The sequence below is a fragment of the Gekko japonicus genome, unplaced genomic scaffold, assembly GCF_001447785.1.
Source record: "Gekko japonicus isolate JY-2015 unplaced genomic scaffold, Gekko_japonicus_V1.1 scaffold54, whole genome shotgun sequence".
Classification (NCBI taxonomy): domain Eukaryota; kingdom Metazoa; phylum Chordata; class Lepidosauria; order Squamata; family Gekkonidae; genus Gekko; species Gekko japonicus.
The window spans coordinates 2321539-2330874 of NW_015167058.1; the positions used below are offsets into that span (position 1 = coordinate 2321539).

At 46.4% G+C, this 9336-nt stretch overlaps 1 protein-coding gene across 1 annotated transcript in view; it reads right to left on the minus strand.

Annotated features, from left to right (window-relative positions):
• The window catches only part of PARD6G (par-6 family cell polarity regulator gamma), a 114019-nt gene that overhangs the window by 103843 nt on the left and 840 nt on the right, over nt 1–9336 (minus strand). The window lies entirely within an intron of this gene.

Below are 9336 nucleotides of genomic sequence, written 5' to 3' on the forward strand. Positions count from 1 at the left end.
TCCCAGTAGATTCAGGTTTCCAGTATAGCCATTGCATATCAAATGCATTTCTCACTAACAGGTTTCTTGATGCAAAGCAAATGCATGGATATGCCTCCTTTCACAGGCATTCCAGCTCCATTGATGTCACCAAGGGGTATGCCTCCTTTCACAGGCATTCCAGCTCCACTGATGTCACCAAGGGGTATGCCTCCTTTCACAGGCATTCCAGCTCCATTGATTAAAAGCTTGCTCAGATTACTTTCACAACTAAGAACCCAAGAGATCTATAGCACAGAATGTGAGAACCAGCCAGGGGTCATTTCCTGCGGGAGCGCACAGGAGCGGAGCTCCGGCAGTAAGGAGCCCAGGGGGTGTGGCACATGCAGCAAGCCCCGCCCCCTGCTCCCAGCAGCCCTGAGTTGAGCCACAAGGAGTAAGAAGCAACCAGGGAAGTTGCAGAGCCCCCCTCCGCCTTCAGGTACAAGCTCTCCCTCCTCTGTGAGGGCAGATCTGCATGTCCCCCCCCCAGCTAGCAATCCAAAACAGTCCAGTAGCACCTTTAAGTCCAAGTTTCATTCAGGTACAAGCTCTCCCTCCTCTGTAAGGACAGATCTGCACGCCCCCCCCCCAATAGCTAGGAATCCAAAACAGTCCAGTGGAGCCTGAGTGGTGGGTGTTGTCTTCTGACACACTTCCGGTGATGTAAGGGGGGTGGCATATGCAAATAAGTTATGCTAATGAGCTCCTGCACCTCTGTTTCTATGATATGACCCCAACCAGCCATCACTTAACCCGATACAGTTCTAGCAAGCACCTGAACTATCTATGCGTTACTGATCCAATCTTCCTTCCAACAGCAGACTATGGGGTTCCAAATGTAAAATAGGATCTACCTCCATGTTTAAGGTCACCATGTTTAAAGTTACCTCCATGTTTAAGGTTAAGGTTAAACCATGTTTAAGGTTAAGGTTACCAGATATCCTCTTTTTTAAAAAAAAACTGATGAAAAATGCCCTCTTTTGGAGTTAGAAAGTTAGGAATATTCCTAGTCAGCAGCCATCATCACAGTTTAAATTGCAGGGGTATGTAAAATGAGATTTATCATAGTGATCACTTGTTTGAAGTATTCAGTTGGGAAATATGTCCTCTTTTTGCTTTTCAAAAGATGGTAATATCCGCTTTGAAATACAAAAAGAAATGCTTAAAGCCAGCATTTATTTTGCATTTTGAAAGCCTTCTCTCTCCCCCCTCCCTATATCTTTGGGGTTTTTTATTATTATTATAATATCTTTGGTTGACATGCAGAGTTTCAACCATGGAATTCTATCCTCTCACCCTTCCAAGGTCTGTCATTTCCTTTCAAAAACCAACAGGAACACTGAGATCCCAACCCCGTCGCCCCTCAAGGCCCAAGAAGGCGGACTACACCCACTCCTACCTCTTCTTACAAGTTCAAGCACTGGAGAATAAGCAAGGAAAAACATCAATTCTTGATCTCAACTTTCTAGTTCTCAAACAGGCCTTGACAAGTTGGCGCTTACAACAGAGAGATGAGTCAATCTTTTTTTTTTTTAAAGACGACAGATGACTGGAAGAACATTTGCCAGGAGAAGCACAGGCCAGATGGCATTTGAACCTGCCTCCTTCAGCTCTAGAATAGTTCAGCCAGGCCAAAGACCATCCTTGTAAACAGCTACTTGTCTATGGAAAGCAAACATGGTTACGAAACAAGAAAACACATCTAAACTACAAGTTCCAGGGTGTCTTCCCCCCCCCCCCTTGCTCCTTCAGGCCATCTGTGCAGGATTTATAATTGAGAGGATTTATAGTTGCAAGAAGAGGCTGACAGGGAACTTTGGAGCCATACAGAGGAAAACAACAGAGTCCCAGCTAATTTGTCAGAACTCCCTAAACAACTCCTAGATTAAAAAACTACAAGCTAGAGAACAACAAAGATTTATTCAAGGTATCAGCTTTCGTATGTGTGCACACTTTTTCAGATACATTGGAATGGAAGGTAACAGTTCAAACTTATAAACAGGCTGAACAGCAAATTACACGTAACACGATGAAGATGTTACCTTCCACTCCAATGTTTTTGGAAAAGTGTGCGTGCACACAGAAGCTCACACCTTGAATAAACCTTTGTTGGTCTTAAAGGTGCCCCACTGGACTCTAAATTTGTTCTCCTGCTTCAGACCGACACGGCTGCCCATCTGGAACAAGCTAGAGAGTTACACGGAGGGATCTTCCACAGGGAGGACGCCAGTGTTGCCTGGTGCCAGGCCAGTGTATGCTCTTCCACAAGTGTTCCACACTGATCACCGCTAGTTAGAATGACGGGCTGAGAAGAAAAGCATATAGATAGTACACTATAACGACAGTAATACACTATAGTGACTGTTACACAACTCCTTTCCACAGTGGCTCTTTCCCCAAAAGAAAACAACTACCCTCCCTCCCCCAAAAACAGTTTGGCTAACAAATATTAATTTATGAGTTACCAACATTTAGGAAAGAGGTATGCCAAGACCATTATAATCTCTCACCCTCCAACCCCCTATTAGTGGTACATGCAGCCAAGTTACTTTGACTAGAAGGAATATGGGACTCAGCGAACACTGTATATTTCACCACTCAATTTTTATCCCTCTCTTGGCTGGTATGAGCGTGACATCAAAGAGACCATTTTTCTTTAGGGGAGACATCAAAGAGATCATTTTTCTTTAGGGGTGCCTGACCCATATTTTGAAAGCTACCTATATAATCCAAGAAACACAACCCATTGTACGTACTACCATTAGAAGTACAATATCCAGACAATTCATAGGTAACTCCAAGTATGTTAGTGCAACGATTCTTGAACTATGTTTTAAAACAAATATATGTGTTCTAGATCCACTCAGTTCAACCTCCTGACCAAGTCAAGTTGCAGTATACTCCCATACAACTTAATGGGTATCAACTTATCAGAATTTCAGTATTTTACAGCCCACAACACCTCAGAGACTAAGAATTCCAGAAACCTTAAACCTAAGTCAAGGGATTTACACTGAAAAGTGTAAAGTTTTTGACTACTACGAAAGGCCTTGAAATATTGCAGTAAGTATAAATAAACAAATTAAAAGAGCCTGTATTTAATGACAGCGTATTTCCCCAACTAAATAAGCCATTCCAGTGGCTACTCTTTTTCTCCAAACATCTGCTTAATCAATTATAGATTAGAAAAAGACACAGGTCTGGTTTCACACATGCATTTTCACTTGATGACTGGAACATAAGGTGATGGCTTGAATACAGGAATGGTGAAAAACCAATACATGATAAATAAGAACTTTCATGTCAAGTAGTTTCAAATGCTATGCTTTCAAGGGCACCATTTCACATCAGTTTGCTGCTAACAATTGTTGGACACATTTATGAATCTGATCATAGCAACAAACACTACCTATCTGGGTTAACACATACATTGCATGATCAAACAGGAACTGCTGATAGGGCTTGCCACTAAAGAGGAAGAAATTGCTTATCATGGGCTGCGATCACACACTAAATAATGCACTTTCAATCCACTTTCAATGCACTTGCCAATTCTTTCCAATTTGAAAGACATTTACAAGATTATGCATGGGATAGAGCAGGTAGAGAAAGAAGTACTTTTCTCCCTTTCTCACAATACAAGAACTTGTGGGCACTCAATGAATTTGCTCAGCAGTCGGGTTAGAATGGATAAAAGGAAGTATTTCTTCACCCAAAGAGTGATTAACACATGGAATTCACTGCCACAGGAGGTGGCGGCGGCTACAAGCTTCTAGAGGAAATTGGATAAACAGATGGAGCAGAGGTCCATCAGTGGCTATTAGCCACAAGGTATAGATAGGAACTCTCGGCCTGGGGCAAGTGATGCTCTGTATTCCTGGTGCTTGGGGGGAGGCAACAGTGGGAGGGCTTCTAGTGTCCTGGCCCCACTGCTGGACCTCCTGATGGCACCTGGTATTTTTGGCCACTGTATGACAGAGTGTTGGACTGGATGGGCCATTGTCCTGATCCAACATTGGCTTCTCTTAGGTTCTTATGTTCATCGAAAGTGGACTGAACATGCATTACTTAGTGTATGTGATCGCAGCCATGATCAGCTATGTATAAAAGCAGTGACTTTCATGTAACACACTAGTGTGAACTATTGAAGCAGCTTTGCCACTATCCAAATATTAGGCAGGTATACCTAGCAGAAGAGGCTTTACTCTGAAAGGTGGTAAGGCCAATGCATTGAAGTTAACACCTTGAATGTACACACAAATCATTTTGGGGCACAAAGGCAGGGGTGCCTCTAGACTTCTCATAATCTCTGAAGCCACCACAGTTCATGGTAGCTCCCCAAATCAAGGCAGGGGGGAAAAGATACACAAAGAATCTCAGACACATTCTTTGCCACAGCCTTGTTCCTACAGGCAGCTCCTTAACTCAAATTAATTTGTATAGTAGTGTAGTATAGCCAGGAGATCCTAAGATTGTCTGGCAGCCAGAAGTTCTCTTTAGCATTATGTACCGCTAGGTGGTGAGCTAGACTTGTTTTTGAGGCAAGAGACGTTTCAGAGGTGGTTTGCTGTCATCTACCTCTGCGTCACAGCCCTGGTATTCCTTGGAGGTCACTCTTCCAAATACTAGCCAAGGCCGACCCTGCTTAGCTTCCGAGATCTGACGAGATCAGGCTAGCCTGGGCCATCCGGGTCAGGTCTTTACTCAAATTTATTTCCCAAGACTACCGGTATGGAACACTGTCACAGCCTGGAGAAAGGCAGAGAGAAGGACATACTAATCATCATAATCTGGGGTCCATTTACTAGGAATGCAGTTGAGTGGAGTTAATTGCCTAGAAGTATGTTGCTCTTGATGAAAACAATTTTTCCCCTTGTAACTGCCGCTGCCCTGCCTTCCAGGTAAATCACACAGATCCAGCATCACAACTGCATACCATTGGTGATAGGGGAATAGCATCCGTAGCCCTCTTTCGTCATCAAGTGTCACCGTCATTAGGATGGTACCAATTTCAGTAGGCCCCCATATTATCATTACAGCCCTTGATGGCTATACGGTACTAGTTTAGAAAACTTCTGTGCTGCCTCTCCAGAGACCCTGTCCATACTTACTACTATGTACAGTATACTATTACAGTACTTACTAACTAGTTATAATCAGAGGTAGCAATCACAAAGCCCTGACCTGGACAGCCGAGGCTAGCCTGATCTCGTCAGGTCTCAGAAGCTGAGCAGGGTCGACCCTCGTTCGTACTTGGATGGGAGACCACCAAGGAAGTCCAGGGCCAGCCATACAGAGGCAGGCAACGGCAGACCACCTCTGTTTAATTCTTGCCTTGAAAACCCTACAGGGTCGCCATAAGTTGGTGACTTGACGGCACTTGGCACACAGCAATCACAAACTCACACATCCTTAGGAATCGATACACCACCAGTGATAAAATGATCAAAGTCACCAAGTGTGTATTGTGTGCTGTTCTCTTACTACAGTAGGTACGTGAGCACTTCTGAATACCAAACGGACTACTGTGCATCACAGTAGTTACACTGACTGCTAACAACCCACATCTGGTGCTTGATCAAACAGATACTCTTGAAAAGAGCATACACACTAGCAGAAGGTTACCAAGGTTACCACTGCTGTGAAATCAGTTCTATTAGGACCTAGAGGATGAAGGGCCGAGATTCAGTTTAACCACTCCCTACCCCAAGTTTGCCATCAGAGACAGAGTGCTCCAATCCAGCCAAACCACCGACCATCATGGTCATACATACAGGACTGTCTGTATGAATCCCAGTGAGCTAGCCTGGGGCAACCTGGTGTTAGGGATGAACTCACTAAAGGAGCAGTATTTATGCACACAGTTCAACTCCTTTCTCTAGAACTGCAGCCAGTTATTCAAAAGGGGCATAATACAGCACACACTTCTAACTTTATACTCCCTTTTATCAGAACTTGCATTGTGTCTTAGAGGCAGAGGTCAATTCGGGGGGGGGGATCGCAGTTCCCCCGGGTGAGGTGCGGGGCATACGAAGCCCCGCCCCCTGCTTCCAGCCGCCCCGTTTCCAGCCCTCATTCAGCCAGGAGGAGGCAGGAGAAGAGAGAGGGTAAGTTGCTTCCTCCCCGCCTCTCCCCATCCCTGCCTGCCTTGGCGGGGCTTCCTCGCACTCCCACCGGCCTTGCAGGTCCACCGCCGGGCCCCTGATGCCAGGGGGTGTGGCATATGCTAATGAGTTCCCCTAGCTCTTTTTCTACGAAACTACCCCTGCTTAGAGGTCAATTCTTCTAAACATACAGAGAGGCTGCAAAGAGAAAAACATACTGTATTACTGAACACAAGATTACTCTGAATACCAAGGAAAAAGCAAGTCAGCTATATTCTGTCTTTTTTTTTGCTTAAACCAGCATTTTCAAAACAGGAGAACCACCTAACCTCTAATACAGAATACATCTGCCTCTAGAGACCTCTAAAACCAATCTGTTCACATGGAACAGTCTACAAAACACGTAAATAAGTACAAATCTCTATGTTTGTTCCATCGATCCATGGATACATACTTACTGTCCACGTTTTCAGATAGCTAACCAAGGAAGATATTAAGATATTAAGAAATTTGCCCAAATTAACAAACTGGTGGCAGAACTGACAAAGAGAGCTGTGTTTCTCGAAATCTTATGCTACAATAAAGTTTGTAAGTCTTAAAGGTGCTACTGGGCTTTTTACTATTTGCATCAGCAGACTAACACGGCTAACTCCTCTGGATCTGGTGGCAGAACAGAAACCCAGAGAGGACTGTGACCATTGTATCATATTTACTTACATTGTACTTACTTCATTTATAACCTACCGTTCTCCCCAATGGGAAACCCAAAGCAGTTTACACTGTTCTCCTCTGCTCCATGTTATCCTCATAATAACTCTGTGGGGCAGGTTAGGCTACCAGTATGTGACCGGCCCAAGGTCACCCAGCAAGCTTCCATGGCAGAATAAGGATTTGAACCTGAGGCTCCCTGATCCCAGTCTGACACTAGCCATTCCACCACCGTGGCTCATTGTGCTAAGGGCAGCAGAGGATGCTGAAGCAATTTTGCACAAAGGACTTGCTGCAGACCTTACTAGGACAAGACAAGGGTCAAAGTAAGCTGGTATGAGGAGCTAGTACGGAGTGCCAGTAAGAAAATGGTACCTCCCGTCTTTTGCTTCAAGCCCCTTGAGACAGAGCACCCCTGGGGACTGTCAAAGGGACAAAGGCAGTGAGATGGGGGAAATTAGGTGGCAGGGAAAGAATGCAGACAAGAGGAGGCAGGCCGCAGTGGTTCAGGTAAGGCTTTGATAACAGAGTTGATCATAAGCAGAGCATTCACCACCTTGCAGGCTGACTGGACAGCCACTCATTGGGGGGCACAATCTAAAGAGTACCCAACCTGTCACGTCAAAGGCAGTGAGCAGGTCTGGTCTTGTCTAGCTGGTTCCCTGCATGACCTGAGCACGCGCTCCAGAATCCTCTGTGATGTGACAGCACAATGTATTGTAAGACTGAATGGTAGCCACGGAAGCACACCAGAGTCCAAGAACAGGAAACGTGAGCCTTCCCAAGGACTTCAGCAAGACCCAGGATTGAAGCACCATCTTCATGAGGAACGACCATTGGGTCTTTTGGGGTTGGGGAGAGGCACACAATGTAAGTTTATAAAACGAATGGTATGGAGAAGGATTTTGCTTCCTCCCTTGTAAGACTCAGTGTCACCCAACGAAGTTGGTGGCTGGTCATTCAGGACAGACAAGACCAGTGTTCCCTCTAAACTGAGTTAGTGTGAGCTAGCTCACAGGTTTTTTAGCCTCCAGCTCATGCATTTTTGTCTCAGCTCGAGAAGGATGGCTCCAGAGCAAACTGATTTATGCAGTAACCAAATCGCTTGCTCACAGCTTTAATGCCAGTAGCTCACAAGGTACAACTTTTGCTCACAAGACTCCACAGCTTAGAGGGAGCACTGGACAAGACGGAAGTCATAATCCATGCAACACCAAGCTTAACATATGGAATTCACTGCCACAGGATGTAGGACATAGGACGCTACTTAGAACTAGCTCAAAAAAATAATAATGGAGAGCTACACTGCAAGCCTGAGCAGAGTTACACTCTAAGTTAACAGACGCCAGTGGGCTTTGAAGGAGGTGACTGCTTAGACTGCACTGTTCAGTCTACTGATGGCTATCAACAATGCTAGTAAGACGGAGGCAATGCGCCCCAGAAGAACAGGCACAGGGAACAAGGGAGGCCCCTGCCCTCCTGCCTTGATGGTGGTTGTTATTATTATTATTATTACCAGAAGGCCTTTGGCTGGCATTATTAGAAACAGGACCGTGAGTTAAGATGGAACCTCAGCCAGATGCTTCAGGACTGGTGTTCCATTCCTCCCCACCCCCTTTGATTTATTTGAAAACCGGAAGCACTTAGAAACAGGAGGCTGAGTTCCAAGGCTACACTTAAGATGTATGTAATTTATGTCTCCTTCCCGGGACACAGGCTGTCACTGGTCAGGCTGGCTCCGAGGGCAAGGGAAGGCAGAAGTTCCCCAATCCCCCAGAGGGCCGTTCCAAAGAGCGGGGGGGGGGGGGGGGGCCAGGCCGGGATGCTCTTCAGCGTCTCCTCGTTCCAAAAGAAGGGGCAGAAAGTTGGGGGGCCGCTCTTCACCAAGCAGAGCTGCCCTTCCAACAAAGAAGCGGCAGAAGAGTCGCAACCAGAGAGCTATTCAGGCGCTACGGAGGGGGGCAGAAACACACAGCCCAGCAAGTTGAAACAAGATTAGAGGGAGAGAGAGAGGCGAGTTCGCAGACGTGCCAGGCAGCCTTCAGAGCGCCAGGCGAAGACTGCCTGAAACATGGAAAGGGCCAAGATGGGACTGACTCGCAGCCGGGCTGAGCTTTAAGGAGCAGGTCGCGCACTGGATCCCGTTTCTCCCACACTGGACGACACAGGAGGAAGGGGGAGGGGAAAGCCAGAAGGAATGGTCTTAGTGCTCCCTCAGTATCCTAGTCGCCCTCCCGAGTTTACACACACGGAGACCCCTTCTTTCCCACAAAACTTCTGCACTCCTCCGCTAGGAAAACAATGGGAGACTTCTGGCCGAGAGCAGCAGGCTGCCGAGGGGTTTGCTTATTCTGCAGGCACTCCCACGCAAGGGGCGACCAAGTTGAAGACGAGCCGCTGCACGGGGGCTGCCACATCCCTCGCTCGCTTCCCTCGTCCGGGGGCCTCTCGGGATTAATCCAGATCCGAGGGAGCCGAAGGAGATCCTCCCCCCCCACACACA